Raw genomic sequence first — 18,861 nt, 5'->3', positions numbered from 1 at the left:
TATGATGAACTGAACACCATTACTATAACATCTTTGTAGTTCAATGTATTGCTGTTTGGGGTCTGATAGTCAAAGAAGATGCCAGTGGTGTTGTTAGATGAAATGGGTCATGATCGCAAATGTAAAGTTATTAAAACTGGTGGTAACAGCAAGGGGAGATAACGTTACGTTAGGCTACTGTAATTAACATTATGGTAAATGAACACCCATAAGTATTTCTGGACTAAAATATTGCAAAAGCCGATTTGGTTACTTTATTTGTCTTGCTTTTATCAGTTGTAACATAGTCAAAACGTTAAGAATGTCATATCAGAACATGAAATAATAACTAGCTGCCACACTTAGAAGCTAGCTATTCTAGCTAACGTTTATCGTAGCTCATAGTGCTAGGGCTAATGTAACTCGTCAGTTTGTACGTTGCCCAGCGAATAAACTTACTTCTTACATGTTTTAAGTTAAAGAATTGAAAGAAATAGGAAATTTAAAAAAAACCTTGAACGGTATTATCTGTTTACATTCAGATCTTGCCAAAGACTTTGCCTAAGTGCTATCTGCCGTCCTGTTCAGAGTCTATGGTTGCTATAGCAACCGCTGCTGTGCTTCATACAATGAGGAGATAAGCATGCAATTGTGGTTGAAATACTCCCGAAACACAAAGAAAACAAACCAAAATATATCTATGCAAGAACATGGGATGTTGTTGTATTCCAAACAATAAGCCAACAGTAGTGGAAGGGCATTACTACGGTTAAATCTCACTATAATCTCCTAGCTGTGCGATATGTCCCATTACTACCCATTGATTTGATTCGTGTTCTTGCCGTCCACTATGCTATTTTGCTGTGGCGCGAACAGAACGTGACGTCACTTGCAAGGGGTGAATACGGCTTTGAGCAGGGACGGTGTAGAGTGCCCTCTGGTGGACAAACTATACAACGGCAACACTCATGACATGGTTGAAGGGTGTTTCGTCCGTTTTTATTTTATTTTTAAAATATTCATTTATCGGCCATTATAAATGCCGATACCGATAGTTTGGAAAATGCCTAATATCGGCCGATAATATCGTCCCGCCGATAAATCGGTCGAGCTCTACTATATGTCCGACTTCGTCATCGTTCAATTCATCCCTTGTGTTTAATATTTGCGGATAGGCCGATGGTAAGCTTGTTTTTATGCTGGCAACAAAACCAGAACGGTTCGCGAACGTTATTCTTTATTCTAAATGCCGTGGCGATAAAGAGAAAGAAGTCAGAAAAGGAATATACCTTAGACTAGGCTATATCAGAGCCTGTCTACGGACATTCTCTGGCTATATAACCTATTGAAATAGGTTAATGATGTAAAGTCAAGTGCGCTTCTATGGGACTTGTGTGTGCGCGCGCAGTTTTTATTGATGAGTCGGAGTGGCAAGTGCTGCGCATAGTTGCAGTGGAATGTGGCTGCCCAGGCCATTATAAAACTTCTCACTCTTAGACCTACTTCTTACTCTTAGACCACTCATACACAACGGTAAAATGGCGTATTTAGCTGTCTAAATTCGAATCTTATGCTGGGGGAGAAATCGTCGGACATCCATGATTATTTTGTTATTCAGCACCCCTGGTTAAAAATATGTTCCCGCGCGCCTGGAAGTAGGCTATAATTGGAATGTAGACTGTTGTCAAATTTGGCAAATACAAAACGGGAGAAACAATATGGTTCATGCTCTCTCATGCTGTTTCATTCGTGCCGAAAAGGAGGGAGAATTAAATATTAAGCACGTTCCACTTTTGCATAAATAATTCCTGAACGGTTTTGGTCAGGGCTGATAATGCAACTGTATTTGACAAAGGACCGATATAGGCTATTTGCTAGTGACAAAATATGAGCTTTCAGTGTGATACGATCTCTGTAGATTACGTTTAATTAAAACGTGTTTCATCTGTTCTGGCTATCCCAGCTATTTGGATCTTACTGTATCTCACTCAATGAACAACATCTCAACACTAAATGAATGATGATCTGTAATTGTCATCAGATAGCCTAATCATATAGGTAGACATTCAGTGTGTTTGAAATAATTAATTCGATAATATTTTCCATCTTTGCAGAGGAAAAGTTTTGTGTAAAGGGAATTAAAGGCCTGTCTCATATAGACGCCTGTCTCTAATACTAGCCGATGCAGTTTGGCGATTTGGGAAAATAAAAGCCCGGGCTGTTATTTGGAGTTTTACGGTATGTACAGCCAGCTTCAAAAGCAAGCAGCCCAGACCCTAAAATTGGGCATATATAGCTGTGAAGGTAATTCACACACAATTATTTTTCTTTCGCCAAAATGTTTTTGGTAACTTCTGTAGACATCCAAAATGGGGTGGGGGTTAAAATTAGTAGGAAAAAAAAACTATTGCATGGTATATTATTAAACTATTGCATAGTATATATCTTTTTGCAGTGGTATATTCTTAATTTTCATTTAGATGTCTTGAAAAGGTCTTAAAAGTCTTTACATTTGCACTTGGAAAATGTGCAGATACTAGCTCATTTAAAATATCCTAAACTTTTTTGACCCTGCCTTTAAAAAAAATCGGAATCGAGAATCGTTAGGAACCGGAATCGAAATAAGAAATCGGAATTGGAATCGTTCAAATTGAAACGATACCCAACCCTAGTCCTGACTCAATTTTGAGGTGCACAGATACTTCATTCCAGCAGCCTGCCACCCAACTGATGCATTCTCTCAGGAAGTTCTCCTTCACCTGGTTTCCTGCACCAAAGAGTCGTCGCCAGGGGTTTGTTCAGTATTGTTGTAGTATAGTATCCCATCATTTCTCATGTTTGTTAATTTACTATTGGTTATTGTGTTCTTATTGTTAGACCCCCCCTCCCCAATTTTACAGTTCTGATGTTTGTATGGTAGATGTAGTATAAGTAGTGTAGATGTACTTAATTAACATCTTTTTCTTCTTTTTGTCTTTTTCTTAATGTTTTGATGACTGTTATTTCTTGAACTGTGAATAAACTTGCCTGTTGCAATGTTTTGTATAATTACTGTTTCAATGTGATTTATCTACCTGTCTGTGTTAGGTCATGATGTAGCCTAGGCCATATCCCTCATTTAACAACATGTGTAGCTTATAATGTGTTGCAGGGCAGATGGTTAATTGAAATTAAATTCAATGACTTAGGCTACAACAAACCCATCTGTAAAGATCAGTGAATTAATAGACATCAATGAGAAGTGTAGATTGTTTTCACTATGTACATAGTAAGTCCTAGTCCTAAAAAACGATACAGTCTATAGCAGATGTTGAAGTTGTTAAACGATCTGTATGGAGCAATTAAGTAAAGTAAGTGAAGTGCTCGAGTCCCAACACTTGGTAGCGCCAGAGAATGCTCTGGCAAGTGCGCAATTTGAATAGGTGATGTGCGATTTTACCCGCGCTCTCCCGTTTTTGCCAACTTTCCCTTGCAGCCCTCAGGTAGCATGTGCTATGATCATTTATACAGGTGCAAGAAAGAACATTACCTTTTTTGGTCCTTGGGAAATGAAAGGAAGGACAATCCATTTCCACTGTTGGAACAATGTATTGCTGCACACATACGAGGCATTTTAAACCTTTTTCTGATTTGTGTTATGATCGATTAATGTTATTGAGCGGGATATTGACTGGATTTTTTTAAGGTTGTCGTACCGTACCATGTATATTTAAACACATTGAACACAACACAAGAATAGAAAAAACACTCTACACTCAAATTCCATTTATACCCATGTACTTTTTACAATACATATATAACGATATGAAAGTAAAAGTGCCGGCAGGATCGGAAAATATAAATACAGAACACAAAAGTTAACTTCGACAGAAAGTCCTCCTTAAGTTTATGTTTCTGATTCTGCTTTAGCTTCAGGTGCCATCAAACGGGGTCTCTGGTCGTAATCGGTCGCAAGTCCGTCACTGACCAATCAGCATTCATTAGCAGAATGCTAGCGTGTTCCGGCCAACAACGGCCCAACCTGTAAGAAATCGAAAGGACATAAGTACTCATTCATTCGACTTTTGGACTAATCTATATTGAACTTGCGGAATCAATAATAAAATCTACGTTGATTCAACGATAAGCAGGAGAAAGAGATACATTTAGCCGTCTAACAACATACACTCCCATTCAATCTGCACTCGCCTGCGATCACCTCCAGTGGAATTCTAATGGAACTGCAACCAAGAGCGATACAATGGGGCTAATAGGAAGTGCCAAGGCTCTCCGTAGACGGGCTCTGGCTTCACTCACATCCATCTGGGACCTCTTCCGTTGAGAGTGATTTCTGCACCAGATTTTATGGTAGAGCCAATCAGGACGCAGGGCGGGAGTTTCATAGATGTGACATAGCGTAGAAGCGACTGTGAGACTTATCAGCATCACGGGTTGGCTTCGATGTGAGTGGTTGAAGTCAGGGGCTACCCATTTTTTGAGGGGTATGCAACTATATGTTAATATGTATTACACATTATTATTTTTTAAGAAATTCTGCCGATTTGAACTTGAAGTATTGTTAAATGTCGCATTGTCACTTTAAGAGAGTCTAAATGGTTCTCATAACGTCCTTTTGCCAGCTGTTGCTCACAAAGGATAAGGCTGATCCAACTCTAGCCTTTGTTTGTGCCACATTGACAGCACAAATATTAAGTTATTACAAGGAATCTTCATTGTTAGGAAATGGAGACATGTAATGAGTTGTTGCTCGTGTGACATTTCTGTTTGCAGTTTGCCATTAAAAGTGCAGTATGAGCATGGTAGCCACCTAGCTATCTGAATGGAATAGGCTATGTTTCAATCGGCATATTATATGCTTAGCAAACGCTAGTTAGTCTGTTAACATGAATATTTGCAAGCCTCCAAGCACAGACGTCACACTTGAAATCCTACCTGTTGCTTTTCACCATCCACTTATTTAACTACTGTCACCTTGACATGCCATCTCATTTTCTCTTTCTTTTTCTATTTTTAGCCCCTAAAAATACTACTCGTAGGCCTACCTGCTCACTCAGCGCCCCCACTCCCTCTTCTATGTCAAAATTCTATGATGGAATCTTATGAGATAGGGCGCCTACTCTAGTCTGTTAGTCCTCTAAAATGTTATTTAACATTGAGGAAATGCAGAAATTATTTAGAAACATACAACAGTAGCAGGGCTGTACGTTAACTTTTTTTGCAAGTAGCACTGGTGCTACAGGGGTTAAAAGTTTTGTAGCACCAGCCACAAATTCTGTAGCATCGATATAAAACCTCTAAAATCTCTAAAAACAATCACAAATAGGGCAGTTCATCACAGTTCATCAATTGTGGTTGGGATCTAGGCCTACTGCAACTGGATTAATAAAAGCTCATGTAGTTGCAAACATCTCACCTGGCTACATTGTGTTTGAGATGAACAAAAGCTATCAGCATGATATGTTATTTGGTTGTTGTGTTTTTGTAAAAACAAAAAAACTGACAGTTCCATGCAGTTAGACTTTCCAATGGGTATCAGGAAGACAGGTCATGCCATTGATTTTTTTGTTATTTTTTCTTATTCATGCATTGGAAGTCAGTTCATTTATTTTTGAATAAGTAGAAGATATGCTGAAGATTTTATTCCACTAAGATTTAATTCACGTTTAGTTCATATTTCTAAGATTTTAGATTAGAGTAACCCTACATTCAACCTTATTGTCATTGCACGAGGGAAATACCGTAATTACATCTAACCAGTGGTGCAAATGAGTAGGCTAACTGACATGTCAAACAGTGCACCCATGAAATGCATCCCTAGACTGTTCCATACACATGGGCTACAGTATGTAGCTTACTAAAGATAGCTGAAGGTCTGTGGCTAACGCAGTTGTAATTAAAGTGTCGTGAAGGTTTTTTCGGAACCGATCTTGTATAGGTTATTAAGCACTACTAAGTGAGACTGTTGCGCATGAAGTGGGCTCATATTTGACAGATAGAAGCTTAACGCCCCGGTGGACTTTTTTTCTTCTAAGTTTTAGATCTGAATGGTGTTGTTTGGATACAAAGTTGTTAGTTTAAAACTGAACTAAAAATGCAAAGCAACAAGGCGATTGCCACAAACTTCTACCTCTGCTTGCCTAATCTAATCTGACATACTTTTTAATCGCGTAGACTGCAACTAAGTTGAAATCAAAGTAGCCTACATCAATTCCCCGCTCACAGAAGTAGTCTATACGCACTTCAAACAAACAAACGAGCGTTTCACCGGGAGCCTACACCGGGCACGTAACAAAGAGCTCCGTTCGGACGCGCAAAAACAGAAGACGGGTCGATTTTTTTTTTTTACGTAGCCTACGCGCCTCTATCACATCTGGTGTAGCCAGTTGCACTAATCACAGTAGAAGGTAATTGATGTAGTCTCACACGCATGCATTGTATTGCCATAAGCAAAACTGTATACTGTAGCACCAGTGCTACGTTGGTAAATCATCCATCGCACAAACTATTTTTTTTGTAGCATGTGCGACATATATGTCGCACTGTACAGCCCTGAGTAGCTACATATAGAAAATACCAAATATATTATTTTATTTTTTTTACCATCGCTTTGGCACCCCCGTGGTGCTGCGCCCCTATGCGCCGCATATAGCGCATACCCACTTTTTGCGCCACTGGTTGAAGTAGCACGTCAATAGATGACGGACAAGTGGCTTATTCAATCATATGCAAGCATTTTTTGATTAGGCCCAGCCTTCTGAAGCAACACTCCAATGGATTGATCTCAGATGGATGAGTGGAGCTAGGCGGAACGAAATTCATCTGGCGAGAGTCAGGTTAGCGAAAACCCAGAAACAGCGAATAACCAGCATAGGGCTTCTTTAACTAAGACCAAGAAGAGGGAGCACAGCACCCCTGTTAGCTGAACTGCACTGGCTCCCATGTTTCATAGAATTGACCTGTCGCTAAGCTCCGCCCCCCATATACCTCTGAAGTTCGCCTACAAAAAAGCAGCCATCTTTGACATCCGGGATTTTGAATACATGGCTCCAACAATCCGGGTACTTTCTGTTTTTTTGACACATCTGGGCCTTTTTAGGTGAAACTACCCGGAAATATTTGAATGGGGGTCTATAATTTCAGTGCATTACATTTTTGAACTTTACCCAAGTGTTATAGCTATTTATACCGATCTAATGCTATGGCCAGCCAGCAGACGAGTTATACAAACTCTCCTGACCGGTGTCGCTATTTTATAGCGCATTTAACATGCAGAGTGCAACCATGATAGCCTGCAACACCTAGTGCTAGTGCTCGGAGCTGAACTGTAATCACAGCTCCTAGTAGTTCGCAAAGTTTCACTCATTCCTTCATTATTAGATTGGACATATTTAACATCGGACTTCAACTGGCTTTAGCTAGCATGACTGACTGACTTTAGCTAACGAAGTGTTTGCCGCAGACGTAAACAAATTTAGACGCCGGGTCCCACAGCCTCCCATCGGGATTCTCTCTTCTGATTGGAGCCACAAACCCCTTCTTTTCCCTTCCCTTTCTTTTTGTGACAACATACTAAACCGCAAATCCTTATTTTTTTTGTTGTTGTTGCAAAATACAACACAGCAGCTTTTAGGCATGGTGCCTGCTCATTGAAGTAGCCAAGTAGCCTACTATTCTGTCAACAGTAGTAGCAAAGAGCCTACTTCCTTCACCTAAAAAAGGGCGTGGACGTTCTGGGACTCATTAGCATATCGCTGGTGACGAGACACTGTACTCATGTATTATCGCACCTGTTAAACTCTTGCGGGGATGGAAAAGTCTGAAATGCAGACGTTTTCCTGAACACACTTTTGTCCTCTGCCTTCAAGTGGATACTGTGATCTCCGGTACATGAAGGCGGCACACTTAGATTTTTGCTACCCCAGAGCTAACTTGCAATGCAACTTGCCATAGGTAGTTAGCTTCAATTAACAACCGGATCTCCTTATATGGGCAAAGATGGCCGTTTTGGTTCTTTTTTGTAGGCGAACTTCAGAGGTCTATTGTTACCTTGTGAAAACTAAAAAAAAACAGACTTGATTAGAAATACATTGTGGATGATGGCAGCTGACAGTATATGAAAACAGGCTTTGAGGACGTTTTGGTCGATAAAGGATTTACTTTCCTCCAGAAGCCATCAAAGGGACTTAATTATGCTATGGAGGGGTGTATTCAAAACTTTAGAAGAAGTACAAGGTGACAAGCAGTTGTGGCGAGTAGCCGTGCAAATCACTGTGCAAAAAACACTGACTTTAATGCTAGCTAGCTAGCTAGTGGAAGATTGATACTAAGATATGTTAGGTTACGTTAATATTTGATGTAGTAAGAATATAATAGTTGGTTAATGAGCATTTTCATCTTGGGATTTAACAGGGAACCTGTGCCCACGTTGTTGGCTTAGTAGCCTACATTACTTCCAGCTGTTGCAAACGCGAGAGACGTCCTGTAGGCTAGCTACTGTTGATGAAAGTATACCCCGTTTTCTAGCCTCTCGGGGTACCGCCTATCAGTATTACACATCCCCCATGCAAAATGTTTGACCATGGTTATCCGTCGGGGTTTTTTTGAGTTAATAAACTCCATAAATAACCATTAATTTTATGCCTCCTCCCTGTCGTTTCCTATGGAGTTGTCCGAGCTGATGTCCGAGTCCCGTTGAGGCTGGACTGTCATTGGCTCATCAGCGTTCTAAGGGTGGCGCTTAGCGACAGGTCAATTGATTTTAAGGTTCTGATAAATACTTACAAAGCTCTAAATAGCATAGCACCTTCATATTTCTCTGAGCTAATCTTTTAATTGTGCCCAAAGTGCTCCACAAGCTTGCGGAGAAGCTGCTTTTATCCATTTTGCACCACAGCTATGTGTGACACTCCAGCTTTACCGTGCTGGGTTCATCACTAGCCCTCTAGGTCTGTCAGTTTTTGGCTGCTGTTTTGTGTTTGTCTCGGCCTGCAGGGGGTGCTCTAGGAGTCTGATGACGTGGCTAATTGGTGGCGTAATTAGGAGCCGCATAAAACCTGGACTTCCCAGTCCACGAGAGACCTCTGGCTGGCTGGCTTGCTCGACAGCACACTTGCGGCAGGGCTGCGCTCCCCACTGACACATCTTTTTGCATTACATTTCATTATGCTGACACAGGCTACACCACAGTTTTACTTTGGCGTACTTTTACTGACTTCTGTACATAGTTTATTTAATAAACCTATTTTTGCGTTTGCTATACTCCGGTGTGGTCTCCCCCTTTTATGTTGTGACTGCCTTAAGCTAGGAAGCCATGACATGGAACACCCTGCCTCCACATCAAACAGGCAAATTCATTCTTCATCTGTAAACATCTTTAAAAAAGACCTGTATATGAGAGCTTTTAATTCACTTTTATATTGTAACCTATTTCTTCACATTATTTTACATTCTACTGCTGCTATTTACAGGGTCTTCCTATTTCTGCATTAATTGTATCTATCTCTTTTGAAATCTAAATCTCTGATGTTTTATTTACTGATTTGTTTGTTTTCTTTTCTCTCTACTATTGTGGTAAATGCTGTAAATGTAAAACACTTTTAGCTGTATTCTGTGTATGATTATTACAGTTCATGCAAATGCACTGTATTGTAATCCCTTTTGGCTTCTTCAGACTTCTTCTTATTCTTCCAGGGCCTAATTTGACTTGAACCGCTTATCGTAGAAACTTGGTTCAAACTTTGATGCGTAGCTCTTGAATACAATTTTACGCGCATGACGCGCATTTTCATAATTCTACTATATTTGCTTTTTGAGATATTAAATAAAAACAACTTAACATTCTCCATAGACTTCACATTGGCTTTATGACATCATAATTGGCTGCTAAAGAATTAGAATGCAATTAACTGGACCTGTGCTCTCTCACTGACTGCAGCAACTTCTCTGTGTCTCTCTCCATTCAACTGGATAGCTCACTTCTCATCCCCACTTTCTTGTTGCCAGCATTCTCTTCTATGCAGTGGTATGCTGGGGAGGAAGCACAAAGAAGAAGGATTGAAGAAGAAGAAGAAGGCGAATTGACAGGCTGGTAAGGAAATCTGGCTCTGTAGTGGGAGCTGAACTGGAGTGCATCACTTCAATATCTGACAAAAGGACCCTGAACAAACTGATCAACATCTTGGACAATGAGTGTCACCCACTCCACAGCACTATTGTTAAGCAGAAGAGCCTGATCAGCTGGAGACTTCGCTCACTGCCTTGCACAACAGACAGACTGAGGAAGTCATTTGTCCCCAGGGCCATTGAACTGTTCAATGCTTCACTTAAGGGAAGAGGAGAGATAGACTTCTCTGCATAGTCTGTCTGCCTCTTCACCCCCTCCATGTTTGGATACTGTCTGTCCACTAGCCAGATTTTACCACTGTCTTTCTGCCTCACTGTTTGCGTGCTATATTAGCACATTAGCACATATGCATAACCCCTCCCTCCATGCCACAGCCGAACTGTGGCCACACTTATACCTTTTCTTAAAATAGTTATATATATATAGATATATAGACTTTATCCTTGCACTGCTGCACTGTTGGACTTACTCATTTGCACTATCACCATTGCACTATCACTGTGACACTCACTCACACAGAGCACCTTACCTTACCTTACTATGCACAGAGAATCACAGGCTCAGTCCCTGCCTCATCCATTGCAAGCGCCTCTTGATTGATTAATCACCACTATGTGGATACTGTTTTTAGATTTGATTTAGATTAAGTGTTAGTATAATTTGTATTTTAGTATAGTCTTATCTTCTACTGTCCTTATTGCTTAGTTGTGTTTTTATATTATATACTTTTAATGACTTTTTCTGCTGTTAGTGAATGTGTGTGTGTTGTCTGTATGCTACTGAGACCTTGAATTTCCCCTGGGGATCAATAAAGTATCTATCTATCTATCTACATGGCTATAATATGAAGCTACCCTGAATGAATTAATATGTTGTTTGGCATGATGATTACCGTACATGTGAAGAGACTACTTCGACTGTATACATTAGCTGACACACATGCTGCATTACCATGAAGCATAATTAACGTTAGCATACCAACCGTCTGCTAACGTTAACCTAGCCAGCTGTTGGTATGCTAATGTTAGTTTGTTGTTAAATTTTGTTTTGTTTCTGTTCAGCAGTTCATACCCAGGGAACACAAAACTATGTTTTTAAGAGTCTGTCTTTGTGTAGATTTAACATTAACATGAGCAGTAATTGTAAGTTAATGTTAGCTAACGTTAGCTGGCTTGAATGACACAATTCTTAACTTGCTTGAGGCTGAACGAAATTGGCAGGCCATTCATATCACAAAGGGTATCTCAGGGTGGACTTTTAAAATCCGTCTGAATAAAAAAAAAGTTAAAAGCAGATACATACCTTCCGAAATCGCCTGATTTCCATTGCATGTTGACAGCATCTGGACTGCATGAACGGTTGAAAGAATAACGATTTCCCCCGAATTCTCAAATAGATGCAGCTGTGTTAAAGTTACCCTGGTGCTGGGTAGTGTACTCACGTCAGGTGGGGGAGAGGAGGGGCGCTGTCCTAAACTATCAACCCAACAAGCTGGGTTACAGAAAATAACCCAACATGAGTAAAAGCAACCCCACACAATGACCCAACAGTTTCAACCCAGAAAATAACCCAGCATTTTTTAGAGTGTAAGTACCCTAGAACAACTAAGCAGCTGCTTCCAAAATGTCACCTTAGCAACCAGCATGATTACCCTAGCAACCAACCTAGCAACAACTTTGCATGCACTGTACTGTATATCCTTCAGGCAATACTTTTCTAGTTATTATTATTATTGTTATTATTAAATCTCAGATTTTGTTTTAGAGGGAGTTTCTACTTTTATGTTTGTTTTTGTCACTATACCAGTGATGGACTTTTGAAAATTTGTTTTCCTTCATCACTTTGAAATCATGGACTGTTGACCTCCCAGGGGTTTCCAGCTGCACATTTCTGAATAAGATTGAGCTGCAATAAGAGACTATATGCAAAGCAGATTCAATCTACAAAATGCTTGAGTTGTCCATGACACTCGGGAAGAAACTTCTGAGGAAGCATCTAATCCCAGAGCTAATCCAGGGCTAACTAGGCAATCCTGAGTGGCTTAATGACAGTACGGTGTTCATTTTAGGACATCCTCAGACTCAGGTGTCAGACTCAGAAAAACATCGGTCATCTTCAGACAAAACTGCCTCAGCGTCAGAAAAACCTCTGTCATCTTCAGACAAAACTGCATCAGCGTCAGAAAAACCAGACTCAGGTGTCAGACTCAGAAAAACATCTGTCATTTTCAGACAAAACTGCCTCAGCTTCAGAAAAACTTCTGTCATCCTCAGACAAAACTGCCTCAAGCATTAAGAAAAACCTCTGTCATCCTCAGATAAAACTGCTTCAAACCAAACTGCCTCAGAAAACATCTCTAAGGAGTCAGGTCTCAGAAAAACGCTGTCAGAAAAAAGTGGAGTCAGGTCTCAGAAAATCAGGTCTCAGAAAAAACGCTGTCAGAAAAAGTGGAGTCAGGTCTCAGAAAAAACGCTGTCAGAAAAAGTAGAGTCAGGTCTCAGAAAATCAGGTCTCAGAAAAGTATTAAGTATTAAATAAAGAGAAATGTGCTATGCCATGATGTAATACCATATAATACCATTATAAAACGTTAGCAGTTGTCATTGTCATTGCACAACAATAATAACCTGACCCTAGCCAGATGAATGTCGTTCCGCTTAGCTCCGCCTAGCTTCACTCACATCCATCTGGGACCTCTTCCATTGAGAGTGATTTCTCCAACCAACTTTATGGTTTAGCCAATCAGGACGCAGGGTGGGAGTTTCATAGATGTGACATAGCGTAGAAGCGACTTTGAGTCTGTTATTAGCGTCACGGGTTGGCTTCGATGTGAGTGGGTTAAGTAGCACGTCAATAGATGACGGACAAGTGGCTTATTCAATCATATGAAAGCATTTTTTGATTAGGCCCAGCCTTCTGAAGCAACACTTCAATGGATCGGTTCCAGATGGATGAGTGGAGCTAGGCGGAGCGAAATTCATCTGGCTATTGCCAGGTTACAACAATAATAGACAGACATAAAGATAGACAGGTACTTGAAATGTAATCCCCAGGGGACAATAACTGCAGCGTTGTTGAATTCATTTGATATGAGATGTTATCTTAACTTATTTAGAGAAATGTGCCTTGTTGTTGGTACCTTCTATTTCATGTATTATCATAATGGTATTATATGGTATTACATCATGACATAGCACATTTGTCTTTATGGGGGTTTGGGAATAATGATGTGATGATAATGATGCAGGTTTCTTACTGGTAGGTAGTGTACAACTGGGAAACGGTTAGCAAAAGTAAGAAATAATGGTCCAGATGTCGTTCTGGACTTTCATTGGTGGAAAAATGTTTAACCCACTTTTCCCTAGCTCATTGAATGTACCGTAATCCCACGAAAAACAAATTATTTTGCTGTATGTAGCAATGTAGCTTACTCCGGTATGTGCCTTACAGCAGCTGCTAATGTTACTAGCGAAGTGAGGTTAGCTAAGTTACATCCATGGATTTCCTACAATGTGTATACCATTGGATCACTTTCTACCTTTACTTATAATTTCTACATCTAACCAAGCACCAAATATAACATGCCAGTGACCAGGCTTGGAATTTCACCATTCTGGGGGCAAGGCCACTTGGCCTTCAGTTGGGCATATTTGGTGGGGGCACAAAGGCCACATGGGCACAAGGCCAAAGTAAACTATACAGTAGTAGGCTATAAAAAATGATCAAAGTTGTATTTAGCCTATTCACTGCAGTAGACCTGCATCATTGTATGAAACATTACAAAAACCTGAAACATGTCATATTACATTTAACTGTAAATCATCTGATCATCTAATAAAAACAGATATCCTCAGCCGTCCTCTGATTTACCAATATCTAGGCGATATTTGTAACATTTATTTTGTATTTGGCCCGTTATGAAATCATGTGGAACAATTTAAACACATTGTAAAACTTAAAGCCCAAATTTGGAGACATCAATGCCTGTCGAAATTTACTGCAAATTCAAAACTGGATTACTCTGGAACGGCTAACTGTACAGGGGACTGCTTCACACCTTTATGTTCGGTAAGGTCTGCTGTTTATTCTGATATGTGGTTTGTCATGTGTTAAAAGAAGGGTTCGTGAAGTATTCCACCGAGATGAATGGGTAGGGAGATCATGGACGCAAAACCTTCAGTAGAATGTATGACTAAACTGAATTATATTATTTACTTTTCTCGCGAACCGTTCAACACAGCAATTATCGGCTAACATCGTTGAAAAGCTGAGAAAAAGCTCTTTCATGTGACGTCTGTGTGATGAATAGGCTACTTCGCGAGTAGTTCAACTGAGAAGAATGGGTGAATTTGGACGCACTTTCTTGCGATGTCACTTTCTCCACTGCATAAAAGACTAAATTAATTTGCGCTGTGAATGCTAAGATTATTTTGACAGGCCGCAGGCTAAATAAAAATCGCTATTAGTAGGACACAAAGCAGAATATTGAAAGAAGGGGGCACCAAGGCCACCGTGGCCTGTAAACCTATGATTTTTTAAAGGGCTTCCACGGCCAATGAGGCTACCACAGCCGTCGTCGCCGCCGTGAAATCCCTACCCTGCCAGTGACAGAATAACGTATTAAGCATAATATTAAACTCACCGTTCTGTATCCGTCGTCTTCTTCTGTCCCCACAATAACTTTTCATTTGAGACTTTTTCGTCTGACTCGTTTTTTCTGACAGCATTTTTTCTGAGACCTGATATTCTGAGACCTGACTCCACTTTTTCTGACAGCGTTTTTTCTGAGACCTGACTCCACTTTTTCTGAGGCAGTTTGGTTTGATGCAGTTTTATCTGAGTATGACAGAGGTTTTTCTTACGCTGAGGCAGTTTTGTCTGAAGATGACAGAAGTTTTTTCTGACGCTGTTTTGTCTGAAGATGGCAGATGTTTCTCTGAGTCTGAGGATATCCTAAATGAACACCGTATGGCAAGTCTTCTCTAGTGTTTAGAAAACACTGTAACGACTTGATAGCGACAAACACATTTATCTAATCAAAAGATTTATTAGCTGAGAATGAGACCAGGGACACAGACACAGAACACAATACACACGGGGCAAATCAAGTACACACACACACTACACATACAGGGGAGGACGCAGCCCCCCACACAAAAAGGATCACACACGAGAGAGAACTAAAAGGGAAACATGTTACATTAAAGACGCCAACATAACACTCAAAACTAAGGAGAAATACAGACATTAACCCCCCTAATGTTCGCTCTCGTATATCCCAGGATGCCCTGCGCGGGAGAACGCTAACACTGTCTTTTGCGCCGACGTTACAATACCTTGGTTTTGAGGAATTACCTGTATTGGGTTTTGCGGCTGTGATGAAATATTTCTTTCTGGCTTCAATAATAATAACAAAAAAAAAATCATTTTGTCATCAGTGAGGTCACAGTGAACTTGACTTTTGACCACCATAATCTAATAATTTCATCATTCATTACCAGTGAATGCTCTTGAGGAACTAACTTCAGGGTATTCTAAAGATAATAATAATAATAATAAGCTTTTTCTGTTTAGCACCTTTCATACACAGAATGCAGCTCTAAGTGCTTTACATTTGGAACATGTAACACAATAACAGAAAATAATCAGTCATTCCTCTTCATTGGCCATGATCCAATCAGCAACATAGAAATATAGACCCTTTCAACAATAAAAACAAAAACAATGCTTGAATGTTCTATTTGGGCCCCAATCTACTTCCTCTGCATTAAGATAACACATGGAATGTTAAAAAGTAAGTCTTGTGGGGCCAAGTATGATGCTGATAATGGAACTCTCTTGAAAGGGTCCATAGAAAAGAACATGTAACACAATAATAGAAAAGAATCGGTCCATCAGGGTATTCTTAAGATATCACACATGACTATAGGACGGATGGACAACCTGAAAATACTGCCTCTGGCCAAGACTATCTTTAGTACAGAGGCATGAAAATGAAATTCATATGGACCCTTTCAACAATAACAACAAAAACAATGCTTGAACGTTCTATTTGGGCCCCAATCTACTTCCTCTGCATTAAGATAACATATGGAATGTTAAAAAGGAAGTCTTGTGGGGCCAACTATGATGCTGATAATGGAACTCTCTTGAAAGGGTCCATAATTGAGGGCTCTTTAACATTTTATGTCAGAGAATGTATTGCATTATACTGTATTTCTTTAGGGAACCAAAGTTTCATATAACCTTTATGGCAAATATTGTAGCTCATGCAGCCAAATCAAGTGACATTCGGTCTGCTAAATGATTAATTATCTTTATTTCAAAACGTGGCCTTGGCAATGTCATGAAAACAGCCTAATGGAACCTTTCAGGTTGAATTGGCAATGTCATGTAGCCTAATGAAACCTTTCACACTGAATTGTTGGTATGCACTCACCAAACAAGATTTCAATATTTTGGTGGTCAACCTAACTCATCAACCCAATTCTCTACATGCCCACACAACGCATCAGACTCAGATACCGCACTCCTACAACCTCTAGGGGCTGCTGGAACATCTTTTTCAGCATTTGCGCCTCTCTCTGAGAGTGAAGTATCTAGACTCCTGACATGTAGCTGTACTACCACATGCTCGCTGGACCCTATACCTACGAGCCTACTTCAGTCCATCAGCCCGACCATCACACCAGCTATCACACATGTGATGAATGCCTCGCTAACCTCGGGCACATTTCCAACAGCGTTCAAAATGGCCCGGGTAACACCGTTACTTAAGAAAACTTCTTTCAACCCTGCTCAATTCGAGAACTACCGCTCTGTCTCACTCCTGCCTTTCCTATCCAAAGGCATCGAACGAGCAGTCTCCAAACAGGTCTCTGACTTCCTTTCACAGAACAACCTTCTGGATCCAAATCAGTCTGGGTTCAAAAGCGGCCACTCTACCGAAACGGCTCTGCTGTCTGTAACAGAAGCCTTAAAAGAAGCCAGGGCGACTGCACAGTCATCAGTACTCATTCTGCTTGACTTATCGGCTGCCTTTGACACGGTTAATCACCGCATCCTTCTCTCTATACTCTCTAACATGGGAATCTCGGTTCTGCTCTCTCCTGGTTTGAATCCTACCTCACAGGGACTTCGTTTAGCATTATCATGGCTTGGTCAGCTATCTGCACCTCACTATCTCACCACAGGGGTCCCCCAGGGCTCAGTGCTGGGCCCCCTTCTCTTTGCTATCTACACCACCTCCTTGGGACAGATTATCCTTTCCACCTGATGACCCCTTGGTTTCAGCACGGATCTCGGATTGCCTCTCAGACATAGCTACATGGATGAAGGCACACCACCTCCAGCTAAACCTCTCAAAGACTGAACTGCTGGTCCTCCCAGCTAAACCTACCATACACCACGACATCAACATCAAATTTGACTCCCTGTCTGTTTCACCTACCAGGACTGCAAGAAATCTAGGAGTTGTTCTCGACAACCAACTAACCTTCTCAGATCATGTTGCCTCAGTCGCCCGGTCATGCCGTTTCGCACTCTACAACATACGGAAAATCAGGACTTACTTGACTCAAGATGCTACCCAACTTCTGGTTCAGGCAATAGTCATCTCATGACTCGACTACTGCAATGCCCTCCTGACAGGTCTCCCAGCCTGCGCAGTGAAACCACTTCAGATGATCCAGAACGCGGCGGCGCGCCTGGTCTACAACCAACCCAAAAGGGCACATGTTACCCCGCAGCTCATCCAGCTACACTGGCTACCTATGGCGGCCCACATCAAATTCAAGCAGGGCCGTTTCAAGGAATTTGGGGGCCCCAAGCAAAATGGACATGGAGGCACCCCCCCCACTGCACGCAAAGCACGCATAGCCATACAGTTTAAGTTCACCCACAGTTTATATAAATACAAAATTTTGACAGTGCAAATACTGCAGTTGCATATATATACTGTGCATTAGTTTTGAACATTTTGAACATTTGAACATTTGCAAAAACACCACCGTACCATAAAATCCAATATAAATGTAAAAAAGTGCACAATAACTAAATCCAACATACTTAAACACACACACACACACACACTCACATTAACATTTTTCAGTTCTCACAAAGTGAGATGCACCTGGTGCTTTAAAGACAGTACAGGTGGCGTGCATGAATACTACTAGACATGAAAGTTCCAGTCTGCTTTGATGCACGGAATTTATCGTGTGGTTTTCCTAACCCCCATTTGGTAAATAGATTATCACGGTCGAATAGTTAGTATAGCAGAGAAGCTATGCCGCTTTCATCAAAACCTATTACAAAGCTATAGCAATGTTATGTCATTAAATACGATAAACAGTGATTCTGGAACAGATCTGCGTCTTCCTTATCCCGTTAATAAACATATTACAGTATGTAACCATATTCCGTCCGTTCGAGGGAAAAAAGTTGCGCTAACTGTTCTAGTTTGTTACAAGCAGCATGGGCCTTCAGGCAGGTAGTTAACATAAACATTTTTTGCTAGGCTAGCCTTCCTGCTGCGACATTACACCATTTGTACAAGACAAGTAGAGCTATTTTATCCAGTGTAATTTATCACTTACCATTATTTTGCTTTTTCTTGTCATCCTCTTCCTTTCTCTTCTGGCTTCCGGACGCATAACTCCGCTTCATTATGATTCCGAGGTTTTATATTTTCGCGGCAGCAGCAGAGACCACAAACCTGGCTGGCTGGCTGCTGTCAGCGACTACTGGGGGGCCTTTTG

Source organism: Alosa alosa, chromosome 23 (genome assembly GCF_017589495.1).
Source record: "Alosa alosa isolate M-15738 ecotype Scorff River chromosome 23, AALO_Geno_1.1, whole genome shotgun sequence".
In the NCBI taxonomy this organism is placed as follows: domain Eukaryota; kingdom Metazoa; phylum Chordata; class Actinopteri; order Clupeiformes; family Clupeidae; genus Alosa; species Alosa alosa.
The sequence above is the reverse complement of the archived record's forward strand: the minus strand, read 5'-3'. Positions refer to the sequence as shown.